Genomic DNA, 17,666 nt, shown 5'->3' with positions numbered 1-17,666 from the left:
TGCTGAGCACACGTTCAGACAGAACGCTGGCTGCGGGGCATGACAAGATCTCCAAGGCGTAAGTGGCTAGCTCCGGCCATTTATCCAGATTGGAAGCCCAAAAAGAGCAAGGGTCCAGTGACACAGTCGTGGCTTCAATGTTTACTTGGAGATACTCCTGTACCATCGTCTCTAGGCGTTGACTATGTGTCAGACTTCTTGTCTCCTGTGGCCTTGCAAAGGATGGGCTAAAAAAGTGGTGAAATGATTCCGCAAAATTGATCTTACCAGCAGATACTGTGGTTCTGTTACGGTTTGAGTGCTGAACACTTGACGGTCCCACGGTTGGCAAGTTGGAACTGTGAGATTTACTACGTGCACCACTGGTATTTTGTGGAAAAGCACATGTAAGATTCTGCAACAGTCTCTGCTGATACTCCTGCATGCGTGCATCCCTTTCTATGGCAGGAATAATTTCTGCAAATTTACTTTTGTACCGGGGATCTAACAGTGTGGCAACCCAGTAGTCAGGATTATTTCTAATTCTCACAATTCGAGGGTCATGTTGCAGGTAGTGCAGCAAGAAGGCACTCATGTGTGTTGCGCATCCAGGAGCACCAAGTCCCTGTTGTGTTGGTGGCGAGGTAACAATCATGCTTCCTTCCTCTGTCCTCTCCCCCCAACCTCGCACAACAGAAATCTGATCAAGGTCTCCCTCATCTGATGAGTCTTCCATCAGTTCGTCCTCCACTTCTTCCTGGGCTCCTGCACCTTCCTCACTAGTTTGGCTGCTACCATGCGCCCTGGTAAAACCATCTCCCCCACCCTCACATGCCTGCCGCCTTGGTGCTGCCGACCGTCTGGACCTTGCAGATGTTAGCCCTTCCGCATACAACTCCTCCTCCTCTACTTCTTCCACCTCCTCTTGTGCCACCACCTGACTCCGAATTCTGTTTAACATGTGCTCCAGCATGTAAATCACCGGAATAGTCATGCTGATAATGGCATCGTCAGCACTAAACATCTTCGTCGCCATTTCAAAACTGTGCAGAAGGGTGCATAGGTCCCTGATCTGAGACCACTCCTCCAGCGTGATTTGCCCCACCTCTGAATCTCGTTGGCCCAGGCTATACGTCAGAACGTATTGCACCAGGGCTTGTCGGTGCTGCCACAGTCGCTGCAACATGTGCAGAGTTGAATTCCACCGGGTAGGCACATCGCATTTTAGCCGGTGAAGTGGCAGGCCCAACGACTTCTGTAGAGATGTAAGTCGCTGAGCTGCGGGATGCGAACGGCGGAAGTGAGCACACAGCGACCGTGCCCTCTGCAGAAGGCCATCTAGTCTGGGATAGTGGGCTAAAAATTGCTGGACAACCAGGTTCAACACGTGAGCCATACAAGGCACGTGTGTGACATTGCCCCGGCGAAGGGCCGCACCCAGGTTTGCAGCATTGTCGCACACGGCCTTCCCTGGTTTCAGGTCCAGTGGAGACAACCATTCATGAAATTGGTTCTCCAGAGCTGACCACAACTCCTCAGCTGTGTGACTCACATTTCCCAGACATTTCAATGTAAAAACCGCCTGATGACGTTGAGCCCTACTGCCAGCATAGTAAGGAGGTGTGCAGGATCCCTTCTGCGCAGTTAGAAAGCTTGTGGCATGACCAGACAGGCTTTGGGTGCAGGTGGAAGACCGAGAGGAGGTTGAGGAGGCAGAAGCAGTGGAGGAACTTTGACATAAAGAGGATTGACGCACAACTCGTGGGGACGGCAAGACTTGGACAGCAGCCCCTTGTCCTGCTGTCACCATAGTTACCCAGTGCCCAGTCAGCGACATGTAACGCCCCTGTCCATGCCTACTCATCCAAGTGTCTGTGGTGAAATGCACCCTGTCACACACAGAGTTTCTCAAAGAAGCGGTGATGTTGTGTGCGACATGCTGGTGGAGCGCAGGCACACCTTTCTTTGAGAAGTAGTGCCGACTGGGCATCTGGTACTGGGGCACTGCGACGGACATAAGGTCTCGAAAATCCTCTGTGTCCACCAGGCGGAAAGGCAGCATTTCTGTAGCCAAGAGCTTGCAGATGGTGAAATTCAACCTCTTAGCTTTCTCATGGCTAGGAGGAAATGGTCTTTTACTTGTCCACATCTGAGGGACCGAGGGCTGGCTATTGTGCTTAGACGGGGTTGATAAGGGTGTCCACGGCAAACTGCCGGTCTGTGAGGAAGATGCAGGCGGACATGTTAGGTTGCCTTGATCCAAAGGTGGTGCTATCGATGTCGGACAGCGCTCAACACCAGCTGGTGTTACCACCTCCAAAGAAAATGATGACCTGCCAATCACGCTGGCTGTTGCGGGTAAAGAGGTGGCAGGTCTGCGCCCCAAAACAGGTGTGACTGCTGTCCCCCCAGTCACAGAGGATGAAGAGGCCGCGGATGCACAAGATATGGCAGACGGTGATTGGCCCGGCCGGCTAGGCCGCATTGTAGCACACTGAGCTTCCCACTGCAACTTATGCTTCATGTCCATGTGCCGGTTCATGCATGAAGTACTCAAACTATGGATTTTTTGGCCTCTACTTAGCTTTTGCTGACAAATGTTACAGATAACACGAGTTGGGTCATCTTTATCGATCTGAAAAAATGCCCAGGCTATGCAAGGCTTAGCACCCATGCGACCTGAAGAGCCACCACGACTTGTGGTGAGAGGCAGAGTTGTGTTTGAGGATGCAGTTGTTGACGTGCTTCCAGTACTACGTCTCTGTCCAGGAAGGCGCAACCTGACCTCGTCGTCACTAGCATCTTCCTCCACCTCCTCTGCTGACCTCATCTCTTGGCTGACTGTGGGTTGACAGTAAGTGGGATCTCCGACCTCATCATCATCACCCTGTGCGTTATCACACCCGTCGTCCTCAGAGCCAACCTGTTCCTGCCCTGACAAAAAACTAAAGTTGTCGCTCCAATCAGGTATTTGAGTCTTATCATCGTCTTCCTCATTGTCTCCACCAACAGGAGCTACAGTTTGGGAATGAGGGTCTACATTATGGTCAGAACCTTCTGCGTCTGGTCCTGGATCCGACTCATAAAGATTCTGGGCATCAGTGCAGATCATTTCCTCGTCTGGATTCACAGAAGCGCTGGAGTCGACCTCTGATTCCCAGGCTATAGTATGAGTAAACAGCTCTGCAGACTCAACCATCTGTTCTACCTCATACTCAGACGGGCAGCTGGAGATTTGGGAGCTGTGAGGAAGCAAGTGCGATTTGGGTGACACCTTTGAGGACTGGAGTATTTGTGATGTTGAAGTTGATGTGGAGGAGAGCCCACTTAAAGGAGCACTTGATATCCGTTGAAGCACCTGCTGCTTTTGTGCCTCATCTGGAATTTGTAGCGATTGGCGTGGCCGTAAGAAAGGGATCTTATCACATTGTCTGCTAAAAGAAGTAGACATTTTAGTTTGGCTGGAAGATGGTCTTTCTTCTGCAGATGTTACTGTTGCTTTAACACCTACCCCACGGACACAACCTTTTTTCCCCTTCCCAACACGCCTATTCCCCTTTCCACCAGCAGCAGGCCTTTTTCCACTCATTTTGGTGGTTAACTAATTCACAACTCTGGAGTTGTTTGCACAAAAAAACAATGGATGGGAACCGAGCAGAGCTGAGTGGCCAAACTGTGGTATTAGGCCAAAACTATTGGCTGGGTTAGATGCAGAAAAAAATTATATTCAATTTGCAACCTGCTGGAGGTCAGTATAGAAGGACTAATAGAACAAGTCCCACACACTGCTAGAAGCTCAAATATTTTTTCAGAGCTAAATGAAGAAAAAAATTATTTTTAATTTGCAACCTGATGGAGGTCAGTATAGATGGACTAATAGACCAAGTCCCACACACTGCTAGAAGCCTAAATATTTTTTCAGAGCTAGATGCAGAAAAAAATTATATTCAGTTTGCAACCTGATGGAGGTCAGTATAGATGGACTAATAGAATGATGCTATGCCCAAAAGATTTTACTTCACTAGGTGCAGTAAAAAAATTGGTATTCTATACACAGGTGTTATATCTTGCAACACAGATAGGCTACTCCACTGACTAACACACTCTGCAATAGGCCAAAAAGGATTAGCTTTGCTAGATTCAGCCAAATGCTGTGAAAAAAACTTGCACAGCACTGGCACAGACCTGCCTGGCAAAAACTGATAGGAACTCATGTAACCTAGTCCTGAAAAGGACTCCAATTACAATTAGTCTTTACTCCCACAACCTATCTATTTAAGAGCACAGACCTCCCTGATAAAAGTCGTAGGAAATGCTGTAACCTAGTCCTTAAAAGGACTGCAATCACAACTATTCCCTACTCCCAAGCTATCTGTATATTTGTGCGAAAATTGGCTTGAAATTAACAAGGTATAGCGCACACAGCAACAGCGGTGCCGTCTAACACGCAGCTGCAGCAGTGAGAAAATGGTGGCGACGGGGAAAATGGCTTGGTCTTATAGGGCAAGGACATGTGACATACACTGCCAATGACACATGCCCTTGCTTGTGTGAAAAAAAGCACTTCGCTCCGTGTGTGCGCTGCTGATAGGCTGACAGATTGCACCTCCCCACTGCAAATGCGGGAAAGAGAAAAAAAAATGGAGATCTTCATTGTTCCTGCAGAGATCCATCCCCTGCCCCTCCCCCCACCCCGCTGTACACTCAAACTGCGTATTAACATTAATTTTCATCATTACTGAGAAAAAGTCCAGTTATGATTTTGGTGCACGAACAGTTATCGAACATAACCTCGAACAGCCGAATTTTTCTCAAATTGTTCGTGTTCGCCGAACGGCTCGAACACCGCCCAAAACAGCTCGAATTTGAGATTGGCGAACAGTTCGAGTAGAACAACGCTTATCTCTACTCACTACCTCTAAATCCACGCCCACTACCCTCAGGACATCCTGAAAGGTCTCTAACTTCTGCTGTAGCTGTTCTAATATTTAGGCGGCCCTTTCTCTGTCTGGTCTCACAATTTATAGACGGCTGCCATCTTCTGCTGCTCAGGCGACGCTGTCTTTGTATTCGCAGTCTCGCGAGATTCAACTGTTCTACCTCTCACAGGTAGGTCACTCGGTACTCCATCAGCATTCGTATATATATGCAAGATTTTCTTCTGTGCCTACAGCAGAGAATGACACCATGCCGTCTTCATCCGGTATCCAGTCCTGATGATCACGTGGACTGCTTATTTTTATCACACCGGACTTCTTTACCATCATTTGCATGGTTCGGCCATTTCTCCCAATGAGCTTTCTTACCAGAGCATGAGGCTCCTGGATGACATCTTCCCACAGACTTTGAGCTTTTCTCATAAGCTCCAGTTGTCTAATAGCTTGTTCCGTTTTCAACCGGACAAACCGCTTCGTGCGAACACATCGCCAGTGCATGTCACTTAGGATAGCCACCCTCTTCACTGTGACTTCGGTTGTGGACAGGAACACCAGCTGTTTAGCTTCTGAGGTCGAGTACACCTTACAGGCTCCCACGGCCTTCTTAAACTCTTCATGCACTGACTCTCTGATGCATTTGACGCGCCCCCTGGGCCGTGGGTTAACCGGAGCCGGGCCGGTAGATGCTGGGATTGTAGTCACGGTGGCGGTGACCCGGTCCGTGACCCAGGGCGGTCAATCCAAGGGTAGTAGATGTATATAGGTTATAATGTCCGACTACGCCACCTGTGGAGTGCGGCTAATGAGGCCGCCGCTGCGGAACAGTCCTCTGAAGCCGGTGGTATAGCAGCAAAGGTGGTATAACTCCCCACAGGAAGAGTCAGCTTCAGGACAGTGTGTGTGGATGATGGTGGTTGTGCAGGGTGTCGCGGTGCAGAAATAACCACAGAGTCCGTGCAGTGCAGTCCCAGGGTCTTTACTGGTAGCAATTAGACAGGCCTGGACTGGAGTACTGGCTAGTGATAAGAGTCTGGTCAGTCTGGGAGCAAGCATAGAGTCCTCCTGGACAGGTGGAGTTGTAGGCCTGCAGTTCTCAATATACTCTTTGGCTATTCTGCTTGTAGCTGTGTTGTACCCCACGTCCCTGAGTGTAATGTGCTGTGCTCAACCGTATGGCTGGCAACTCGGGCCTTGTAGATGCCTCGCTCCTCCTTGGCGGTACTGGTCCCTCGGTGCTGCAGAGCCTCCGAGTGTCTGATGGGGGCCAGGAGACCTGCAATCTCCTGCCCTATGGTATCTGCTGCTGGGTCTGGAATCCCCCACAGCCTCGGACTCTGGTGTCCGGTTCTCTGTGTATTCTGGCTAGGACGAGCTATCTCCAGCTCCAGTCCCTAGCTCCTCTCTCTTCGATGTCCTAAACTCAACTCCTTGCACAAAACTAAACTAACCCCGCCTCCAGATCCAGTTGCCAAGGGGAGGGTCCTCCCCTTGCTGGTCTAGAGCCAGGAAGTGTTGCATGTATTATGTTCCTGACCAGGAAACCCCTGCTTGCCTCCAAACATGGCATTACCTCTTTTGAGGGAAGCAATACCACTGTGGCAACCAGACTCTCTGGGGCGCCGCACATTCTTATCTCAAATCTTCGGGTACATCTATGAGGCACTTGTACCGAGATGTTTCTGTCTCACCATGGTTTCCAGACGATCATCTGGCTCAGGTTTCAGGGACAACTGACTTTCAGCTTCTTCACCCTGTATGCTTCCCCTGAGCTGCCTCACAGCTATGAACTCAAGAATTCTCGTCTTGACAACTTCCATTCCATACTTATCTTCTTTTAACACTCTCTCAGCTCTCCTCAGGTCCACCTTCTCATGGTTTAAAGGATTAAGCGCAATTTGTTTGCCCTTCTCCTTCTCCAAGGGGGCCTCGTTCACTGATTGGTACTTTGCCAGGCGACCTTTGAGCTCGACAACTTCTTCCTCTAGCTCAGTTACTCGCCTCTCAGCAACCCATCTCTAAAGCTCTTCCTGCTTCAACTGCTCCTTTATCAGCAAAAATCTCTCAGACCTCTCTGTCTCCAATGCGCCCACTCGGCTCTCGACAGCCAGTCTCTCAAGCTTCTCTTGCTTCTCTTGCTTCCAATGGGATTGTAGCGACTCCTTGAGCTCCTTGATCGCAGCTCTTACATCCACAGAATCATCCAAGCTCGCATTATTCGAGGAGGCATTGGCTTCATACCTCCCTTCTCCAATAGACTCCTCCATCTTTTCCCGCTCATTTTCCATCCTGCCGATTCTATCCTTAAGGCACGTCTCTGCCCTCTGGAGATCATCACAGAACATCTGCAGCTCCTTCACCTCAGCTTCCAGTCCCGAGATCTTTCTGCGGAGATCATCATTCTCATCACGGGTGTCCTGTAGAGTAGTCTCAATCACTTGGCGCATGTGCTCTGCATCTGCCTTATCATCCTCTAGTTTTTCCTTAACCTTGAGGAGATCCTCATAGTCTCTCTTAGTTTGTTGCAGTTCCCTATTGAATTTTTCACGCATCTTTTCTGCCTCATGGTCATGACCAGACACTTCATCTTTTAATGCCTCTTTCAGGGCGGATAGCTCCCGGTCTCGCTGGTACAGAGAGTCCTCCAGCCTCTCTTTCTCCTGCATTAGAGGCATTACTTGCTCCTGGAATTGCTGCAGCTCCCTCATGAGTTCACCATACTCCTTCTTGGATTCACACAGCTCCGGGTCGAACTGTTCACGCAGTTGTTCTAGGTCTTGATCACTTCCAGAAACTTCATCTTGCAGCGCCTCTTTTAAGGCAGATAGCTCCCTATCCCTCTGGTGTAGACCCTCATCCAGCCTTTGCTTCTCCTGCATTAGCTGCTTCACCTGCTCCTGAAATCTCTGCACTTTCTTTCTTGAGACCTCTGCTTCTTCCGCATCTACAGAGCCTTTCTTCACTTGGTACAGCTCTAAATGTACCAGGGAGAAACGATCTTTCATCTCGCACAACTCATCTTCACACTCTGCTTTGTCAAGCTTCAATTGAAAAACCTCCTCTTTATTTCTCTGGAACATTTCTTTCCATTTGTTGATTTCCTCGCTGCTTTCCTCAAGTTCCTCACAACCTGATTTATTTTCTGCCATTCAGACTCCAGGCTCAGCTGGTCCGGGGATACGTTCTTCATGTTTTTCCTTAGTTGCTGCATGTCACTCTGATACTGCTGCCTGATAGGCTCCAGCTCTTGGTCATGATTGGCCACCTCCTCTTTCAGGGCTGTTGGTCCCTGATCCTTCTGACGCGCCCCTGGGCCTGTGTCGCGCTGCGTTGCGCACGCGGGAGCTTACCCGGAGCCGGATCTTTTGAGGGTTGTAGTCTCGTGGCGGTGACCCGGTCCGTGCCCAGGGAGTCAAACTGAGCGGCGATGTAACAGCGGTAGATGCAGGACGACTACGCCACCCGTTGAATGCAGCTATGGAGCTGCCGCTGCAGGACAGTCCGCTGAGGCCGGTGGATGGATGGTGCAGCGGGGATGGTATAACCCCCAACGGGAGGGGTATGGCCTCAGGGCAGCAGATGTGGATGATGGGGGTAGCAGGAACCACTCAGAGACGGTGCGGTGTAATTCAGGGTCTTTACTGGTAACAACGATAGACCCTCCCGGAGTACTTGCTAGTGAACGGGGCCTGGTCAGTCCTTGAGCAGATGGGATCTCCCCGGGCCAGGCGGAGTTGTAGGCCTTCCCAACTAACTGTACTCTTCTGGCTACCTTGCTAGAGGCGGGAATAAGTAGCCCACGTCCCTGAGTGTACCGTGTGGTGCTCACCCGTATGGCCGGCGACTCGGGGCCTTCTAATGGCTTCCGCTCCACGATGGCGGTGCTGGTCCCACGCGTGTGACCGTGCCTTCGGGCTTCTGGGCCAGAGGACCTGAAATCCTCTGCCGGACGGTTTCTGCTGCTGGGTAGGAGTTAGTCCCCACAGCCTCGGACTCCGGGTCCGGTAAGAAATCTTCTCAGTCAGGGCGAGCTCTGCAGCTGCCAGCCCCTGACTCGTTGTAACACTGCTCCCCACAGAGCTCCTGATGTTTCTTGCTATGCTGCTTCTCTTCTCTACTCTTGTTCTGTCTTCTTTCTCACTAACCCTGCCTCAGCCCCGGGTTTATATAGGGGAAGTCCTTCCCCTCCCAAGACTGGGCAGGAGGTGTGGCATGCACCGGATCCCTGACCAAAGGACCTCCCACCTGCTCTCAGACGTAATATCTCTATCACTGTGGCAACCAGACCCCTGGGGTGTCACATTCCCCCCTAGTGAAATTTTGTACTCCGGGACTAAACATATTTTTTTTTTTTTTAGAAAAACATAACAAGGTATAACAATAACAATACAATAAGAAAAACACATAAGATGGTTACGGCGTGTCCGCAACCGGGTGCAGTTTTGAAAAGCAAGGTGTCCATTTCACCAAAACAGGGAGACGTAACCAGGTAGGGGCCTGTCCTGCCCCGAGTCCTTAACAGTCTTTAGTCCATCCTGGGTTACGCTCCAACTATGTACAAGGATTCCCGGTAAATCCACCAAGGACTCCTAAAAAGAACTAGAAACACAAAATTATACACAAGCAACTATAAACAAGTAAACATTATAAGATAGCTTAAACATTTAGATCCTCCAACGTGCGGGTAGCTGGCCTCTAGTGGCCCTAGTGGACCTACGGAGCTGACTGTCTGGCCCTGAACTACAGGGTGTAGGAGCTGTCAAGGGTAAACTGGGCAGCTGTCTATGGGCCCTCTGGCTCACTAGGGGTATGGCAGGCTCACTATAAGCAGAGGGTTGATTTTCCGGGTCTGCTTGTGTAGAGTCTTCTGCCTCCTGGACCGGCTGTTCTTCCAGCTCTACCGGTTGCTCCGTAGGTTCTTGGGATGATGGTTGGAGGAAGGTGAGTACGGGTACCACAACTGCACCATTGACTTGAGTCCAAGACCGAGGGAAGTCCCCGAGCACGGTACTAACCATATCTTCCCTTTCCTCTACGGGTCGATGGTCTTCTTGTTCCTCTTCAGGGTTCCTCAGTTGTTCGGGACACTTCTTCAGGTGGTCCCGGGATACAATGGCTGTGGTTTCCCCTCCGTCTTTACTGATGGTACAGACCTTCGGGTTTTCGTGGCTTGAGGGCAGTACGGTGTACGGGTCCTTCTCCCACTGGTCGTCCAACTTGTGGAGCCGTCTCTTCCTCTTCAAGACCTGCTCTCTGGGTACCAGGGGAACAGCGGGAGCATACTGGTTGTAAGTTTTCTCTTGTCTTTCCCTAGCCTGACAGAGACTTCGCTCCACGCTCTCCTGTACTCTCCGGTACTGCTGCTGCCTCTCTGTGTCCCAGTCTGTTTCTGGTGAAGTGTCCTCGGGTGTCAGGACTCCCATTTCCAGGTCAACAGGTAACTTACCAGGTCTTGCCCTCATTAGGTAAGCCGGGGTACAGTTGGTGGAACCTACCGGGATGTGGTTGTATAGGTCCACCAGATCGGGCAACTTTTCAGGCCACAGACTGCGTTCTTCCAGGGGCAACGTTTTTAGAAGATCCATTACCACCTGGTTCATTTTTTCACAAAGTCCATTAGTCTGCGGATGGTAGGGTGTCGTCCTTATCTTCCGGCAGCCATACAGATTGCAGAATTCCTGGAAGACCTCCGCTTCAAAGGCAGGTCCCTGGTCCGTCAGCACTTGGTCCGGGTACCCGTGTGGACGGCAAAAGTGCTGCTGGAAGGCTCTAGCTGCTGTTTGAGCCGTTAAGTCCTTGACGGGGACGACAACCAGAAACCGGGAGTAATGATCCACGATGGTTAACGCGTAGACGTAGCCACTTCTGCTTGGGGTCAGTTTTACATGATCCAAGGCTACCAGTTCCAACGGTTGCCGGGTGACGATGGACTGCAGGGGAGTCTTCTGGCTGGCGCGGTCCTTCCTTCTCAGGTTGCACGGGCCACAGTCTCTGCACCACTTCTCAATGGTTCCCCTCATGCCTACCCAGTGGAATCGCTCGCGCAGCAGGAACTCCAGCTTCTTCCACCCGAAGTGTCCAGCTCCGTCGTGGTATGCCTCCATCACCATGGCTGCGTCTCTTCGTGGCACCACTACTTGCCAGAGTAATTCATGCGTCCGGTAGTTAACCATTCTGCGGCACAACTTCCCTTTGTAAAGGAACAGTCGACTCTTCTCTGCCCATAGTTGTTTGGCTTCCTCCGGAGCGTCTGGTTCAAGGCGAGCCTCCGGCCGAGTCAGCATCTCCTTCACCAGTCGGACGGCAGGGTCGCTGTCTTGCGTTTCCGCCCAGTTGTAGTGAGGTAAGGGGTTCAACGTAGCAGCCTGCTTACTCCTTACCCGGTGGGAATACTGGATAGTCCCATGACGGTGGAACGCAGGGAGTTCAATCTCTTCCAGTCCCTCCGGATCTTCTCCTTCGTCCGGCAGGTTGGGCATCCTGGACAGGGCGTCCGCGTTAGTATTGGAGCGCCCTGCCCGGTATTTGATTATGAACTCGTAGTTGGACAGACGGGCCATCCACCTCTGCTCCAGGGCACCGAGTCTTGCCGTGTCCAGGTGTGTCAACGGGTTGTTATCCGTGTACACGGTGAACCGGGAAGAAGCAAGGTAATGCTTAAAGCGCTCAGTGACTGCCCATACCACGGCCAGGAACTCTAGCTTAAATGAGCTATAATTCTCGGGGTTCCTTTCGGTGGGTCGCAGTTTTCGGCTGGCGTAGGCGATTACTCGTTCTTTCCCCTGCTGGATCTGGGACAGTACGGCTCCTAGCCCGATGTTACTGGCGTCGGTGTAGAGGATGAAGGGCTGGCTATAATCCGGGTACGCCAAGATTTCATCCCCCGTGAGGGCCATCTTCAGCTGGCGGAAGGACTCTTCTTCTAGCTCTTCCCATTTGAAGGGCGGCTTCTGGTTCTTGGCCTTCCGGGACTGGCCTATCAGGAGGTCCTGCATAGGCGCTGCCTTTTTGGTGAAACCGGGAATAAACCTTCGGTAGTAGCCTACCAACCCGAGGAACTGCCGCACTTCTTTTACGCTGGAGGGGCTTGGCCATCCCTTAATTGCGGTGATCTTATCGGGGTCGGGAGCCACTCCGTCAGCGCTCACCACGTGTCCCAGGTACTGCACCTTTGGTTTCAGGAGGTGACACTTGGAGGGTTTCACCTTTAGGCCGTAACTCGCCAGAGCTTCGAACACCTCCGCCAGGTGTTTCAGGTGGTCCTCATAAGTTTTGGAGTATACGATGACATCGTCCAGGTACAACAGGACCGTCTCGAAGTTTCTGTGGCCCAGACAGCACTCCATTAATCGTTGGAAGGTTCCTGGGGCGTTGCAGAGTCCGAACGGCATGCAGGTGAACTCGCTAAGTCCCATCGGGGTGGTGAATGCGGTCTTCTCCCGGTCCGCCTCTGCTACAGGAACCTGCCAGTACCCGCTAGTGAGATCCAAGGTAGAGAAGAAGTTAGCAGACCTTAAAGCAGCCAATGACTCCTCTATCCTTGGTAAGGGGTACGCATCCTTGTGTGTGATACGGTTGATTTTCCGGTAATCTACACACATCCTCATGGTGTTGTCTTTCTTTTTGACTAAAACTAGCGGGGCTGCCCAGGGGCTACAGCTATCCCGGATTACCCCAGCCTACTTCATGTCTCTAAGCATCCCCTTGGCGTGTTGGTAATGTGCAGGGGGTACGGGTCGATACCTCTCTTTTATGGGAGGATGATCTCCCGTGGGGATGCGGTGTTCTACCCCCTTGACTCGCCCGAAGTCTAACGGGTGTTTACTAAACACTCTCTCATACTCTTGAACCACCCGGTAGACTCCCTGTTTCTGGTGGGAGGGAGTGGAGTCAGTTCCCAAGTGTAGTTTCTGACACCAATCCTCCATTACTTTCTTAGAGCCGTTACCTTCCTCCGGGTGAGATGGAGGCAAGGGTTCCACAGACTGTATAGAGTTTTGGTTAATGGTATATAATTTTGCTAGCGTGGCATACCGGGGCAGGTACACTTCCCTCTCCCCGATATTGATTATGCGAACGGGCACCCTCCCATGGCGTACATTGACCACCCCCCGTGCTGTCAAAATGGTGGGCCTACTGTCTGAGTAAACTGGTTCTACCATTGCCTGGTAATCTCTACCTCTCAGACCAATAGCTGCCCGGCACCAAATCATCATTTCACTTTTTGGGGGCATGGCAATAGGGAAAGGGTCACACATTCTTACGCTACCAATCTCACCGCCGGAGAGTTCCACCTGTTGCCGTCGCATCAGTGCCCGGATCTCTTTCTGGAGCACTCGCTGCTCGCCGGAGCTGGCGTTCTTGGCAACCTGCTGTAGAAGGAAAATCACCTCTGCAAGACAATTTTCAATTACATTAGTTCCTAGAGTTATTTTTGGGTGGCTCTCATGTTTGTCAATGTCTACAATGATCAGTCCCTGTGCTGCCAGTTCGACTCTACCGATTTTGATGGTCACCTCTTTAAATCCGATCTGTGGCACGGGCTGGCCATTGCTGGCGATGATACTCAAGTCGTCGTCAGGGTAGCGGGTAATATCCGAGTCATTCCAGTACTGCTTAAAGAGCACGTACGGGATGGTGGTGACCTGTGACCCGGTGTCCAGTAGGGCACTCATGGGAATGCCATCCAGTACCACAGGCAAGACTGGACGTCCTCCCACATATCTGTCGCGCCAGTTCGATGGGCCTGGTGATCTTTTTCCTGGGGGTTGGCCCTCTACCCCAGGTTGTGCCCGTTTAAAGAACAGTACCTTTCCATATGTCCGGGTTGATTGCAGCGGCGGCAGATGGGTCGTCCGTCCTCGCTGTATCGGTCACTGGGTCTTCCTCTGGCCGGTGGGGTCCTCCTTGGTCGACGCCACGGGATGTCCTCCGGTCCGGATGCCAGCTGGATCTTCCCTGGGGTGGAAACCTGTAAAGACTGCACAGTTCGGGTTAGCGCAGCAACGCTCTTAGCTAGCTCTTGGACCTGATGGCGTAGGTCTGGAGCCGGGTCATTGTCCAAAGCCTGCGCATCAGCTCCCACAGGCCCTGCCGACAAGGGCGCCGCCTCCTGGTGGTAAGTGATAGCTGGGCGCCTGTGGGTCACAACGCCACCCGGTGCCGGTTCTCGGAGCACCCGGATGGCTCTGTCCTTGAACTGTGCAAAGTCCAGATGGGGATCCTGTAAGGCCATTGCCCGCAACTGGGTTCGGTGGGCATTGCAATATAAACCCTCTATAAATTGTTCAGTCAACAGCCTGTCCTCGTTTCCCACCCCATCAGGGTCGGTCTGCTTTATGGCCCTCAGGGCCTCTTGTAGGTTTAGTGCATAGTCCCTTATACTCTCATGCGCTCGCTGCTTGCACCCGTAGAATCTAAGCTTAATCTCGGCTGAGGTGCGGGTATCAAAGGTGTCCTTCAGCCGGGTTAGTATCCCTGCGACAGTCTTCCTCCCAGGTGGCCAGGATTTTACTTCCCTTTTGGCTGCCCCAGTTATTTGGGCCACCAGGATGCTCACTTTTTGCTCTTCTGTGAGGGGGTACACCTGGAAGAGGCTATCCAGCTTTTCTCTAAAGTCATGCAGGGTATGTGACTCCCCTGAGTACTGGGGTAGCCAAGCTGCTCCCGGGATATAGGGCATGGTGAAGGGCATAACTGCAGCAGCGGTGGCGCTGGCGGGGGTTGAGGCAGTGAAGCTCTCCTCCGTATCCGACATCTTCCTCCCCCCTAGTGGACCGTGGCCTACCTTGCGATGATCCTGTTCCGTAGGCCGCGGCTCCGCAGTGGATCGTCAGGGTTGAGGACCTTCCGTCGCGCTCCGGTGACGTCGGCGTCTGCTGGGCTCCTTCCAGGACCTTACGCAACGTCCGGACGTGAGGCGGGGCTTCAGTTCTCGCGCGCTTTCGGAGTCCACGCCCCTATTCTTCCCGCGCGGCGTCCTCAAGATGGCGTCCAATGGCGGGAAAACTCCACGGATGGCGGGAAGAAGGTCGAAGATGGCGCCGGATGGCGGGAAAACTTCGCGGATGGCGGGAAGAAGGTAGAAGATGGCGCCGGATGGCGGGAAACCTCCACGGATAGCGGGAATCTTCACCACTGGTAAGTTTGAACAGTCTTTGCTTTTCAGGCACGCAGTACCCGGTGGTTGCGGGCACGAAATCCTGCCGACTACGCCAAAGTTGACGCGCCCCTGGGCCTGTGTCGCGCTGCGTTGCGCACGCGGGAGCTTACCCGGAGCCGGATCTTTTGAGGGTTGTAGTCTCGTGGCGGTCACCCGGTCCGTGCCCAGGGAGTCAAACTGAGCGGCGATGTAACAGCGGTAGATGCAGGACGACTACGCCACCCGTTGAATGCAGCTATGGAGCTGCCGCTGCAGGACAGTCCGCTGAGGCCGGTAGATGGATGGTGCAGCGGGGATGGTATAACCCCCAACGGGAGGGGTATGGCCTCAGGGCAGCAGATGTGGATGATGGGGGTAGCAGGAACCACTCAGAGACGGTGCGGTGTAATTCAGGGTCTTTACTGGTAACAACGATAGACCCTCCCGGAGTACTTGCTAGTGAACGGGGCCTGGTCAGTCCTTGAGCAGATGGGATCTCCCCGGGCCAGGCGGAGTTGTAGGCCTTCCCAACTAACTGTACTCTTCTGGCTACCTTGCTAGAGGCGGGAATAAGTAGCCCACGTCCCTGAGTGTACCGTGTGGTGCTCACCCGTATGGCCGGTGACTCGGGGCCTTCTAATGGCTTCCGCTCTACGATGGCGGTGCTGGTCCCACGCGTGTGACCGTGCCTTCGGGCTTCTGGGCCAGAGGACCTGAAATCCTCTGCCGGACGGTTTCTGCTGCTGGGTAGGAGTTAGTCCCCACAGCCTCGGACTCCGGGTCCGGTAAGAAATCTTCTCAGTCAGGGCGAGCTCTGCAGCTGCCAGCCCCTGACTCATTGTAACACTGCTCCCCACAGAGCTCCTGATGTTTCTTGCTATGCTGCTTCTCTTCTCTACTCTTGTTCTGTCTTCTTTCTCACTAACCCTGCCTCAGCCCCGGGTTTATATAGGGGAAGTCCTTCCCCTCCCAAGACTGGGCAGGAGGTGTGGCATGCACCGGATCCCTGACCAAAGGACCTCCCACCTGCTCTCAGACGTAATATCTCTATCACTGTGGCAACCAGACCCCTGGGGTGTCACACTTCTGTCTCAGTAGATCATCCTGCTTGTAACGAATCTGCAGAACTGCATCCAACTCTTCCACCTGATCTTCATTGTTGTCTGATACTGTACCGGAGGTTGCTACTGGCAACGTCACCCCCTCTTCCATCCTGATCTCCTCTGCTTCTGAAGGAGGATCCACACTCGGAATAAAGGCACACAGCATTGCATTTTCGTTATTTACCCTTTCAGCAAAGGCTACAGGAACAACTTTTTTGTGGCCCTTGCGCCTTCGACGCCGAGAGGGAAACTTTCTCACCTCATTTAGCTCCTCATGACTGAACTCTTTTTCTACTTTCGTAGTGTCACCGTCAGTTGTGGGGTCTGTGTCACTCCCCATGGTGTTGTGGACCAACAAGTCACCCCCCACTTTGATGTCAACCCCTTCTACTGGAGCTACCTAGTTATCAACAGTTGAATTGTCATTTTTAGGTGGTACCAACACACGATCAGTAACCAACTTTGGTATTCTATGCTCCATCCTCTTTTGAGACTCTGCCCCCTTTTGGACAACCACACCTGTAGGGGGGGGTTAAAAAAAAAACACGCGATAGTCTTAGGACCCAGTTCATAACATCTCTTACCACCTCCCCGGGCACTCTGGGACAGTACCAGTGCCCCAGGAGAACTCAAGGAATGGTCCGCTGCTGCCATTCAGTATGGTGCCAACAGCTCCTGCCATTCCTGCACCATGTCCTGTTGCTGTAACTTTAACAGGCACCTTAATCGCTCAACAGCTTCAGTCTCATCTGCTGCTCCCTTCACAGCCATCTTTATTTGCTCCTGCATTTCTTCAGGAAACTCTATTTTGCTGAAGAGTGTTTGCAGCTGGACATCTAACCACTTCTCCCGTCTGGGGATACTGATCCATTTATAGCCATCGCTGTACGCTGTTCACACTAGACACTTCACACCGCTCTCCCCGGAAAATTTTTGTGGCCCCACCAAGCCACAGCAAACCAGGTTTGAGTGCGACGACAATCTTCGTAAACCCGCCGAGTTACAGCCAGATGCTTTAATCTTCGTGGCCCCGCCGAGCCACAGCAAGATGCTTGCATCCACAATCGTGTGCCGTTACCCCTAGCAACCAGGCTGCAGTTGCCTGCATTCTCCAACCGATTGTAAGGTAGCGCTAATGATCATGTTGAGGGGCACTCACTTCACCGGGTCAACTAATGCACACATGCACCGTTTTCCTGTAATATGAAGTCCAGCTGTTTATTACACATCATAAACTGCTTATAACATCGTCCATCTCAGTGACTAGCAGGAATGTTATATGACTCCCAGCTGCGCTTGGTATCACAGATCCTAGAAGTGTGCATTGATGGATTCCTCCACAAGAGGCCCCCATAAACATTCATACATCTCCACCTTCCACCTCAGACCAGCAGAGGGAGCCCGTTAGGGATATAACTAAGGAAGGTGGAACCAGGCAGTTCAGTTCCTCTGGAGAGTTAGGCAAATACAGGCCTGAATGCAGAGTTGAGCTCAGTCAGTTGTAGCTCA

General features: G+C 52.1%; 1 pseudogene; it reads right to left on the bottom strand.

Moving 5' to 3' along the window:
- Positions 1–17,666, bottom strand: part of LOC141244355 (cingulin-like) — a 75,164-nt pseudogene that overhangs the window by 10,534 nt on the left and 46,964 nt on the right.

The sequence above is a fragment of the Phyllobates terribilis genome, unplaced genomic scaffold, assembly GCF_046119375.1.
Source record: "Phyllobates terribilis strain yellow unplaced genomic scaffold, ASM4611937v1 Scaffold_2__4_contigs__length_985480577, whole genome shotgun sequence".
Lineage (NCBI taxonomy): Eukaryota > Metazoa > Chordata > Amphibia > Anura > Dendrobatidae > Phyllobates > Phyllobates terribilis.
This window is presented reverse-complemented; position numbering and strand designations above follow the sequence as displayed.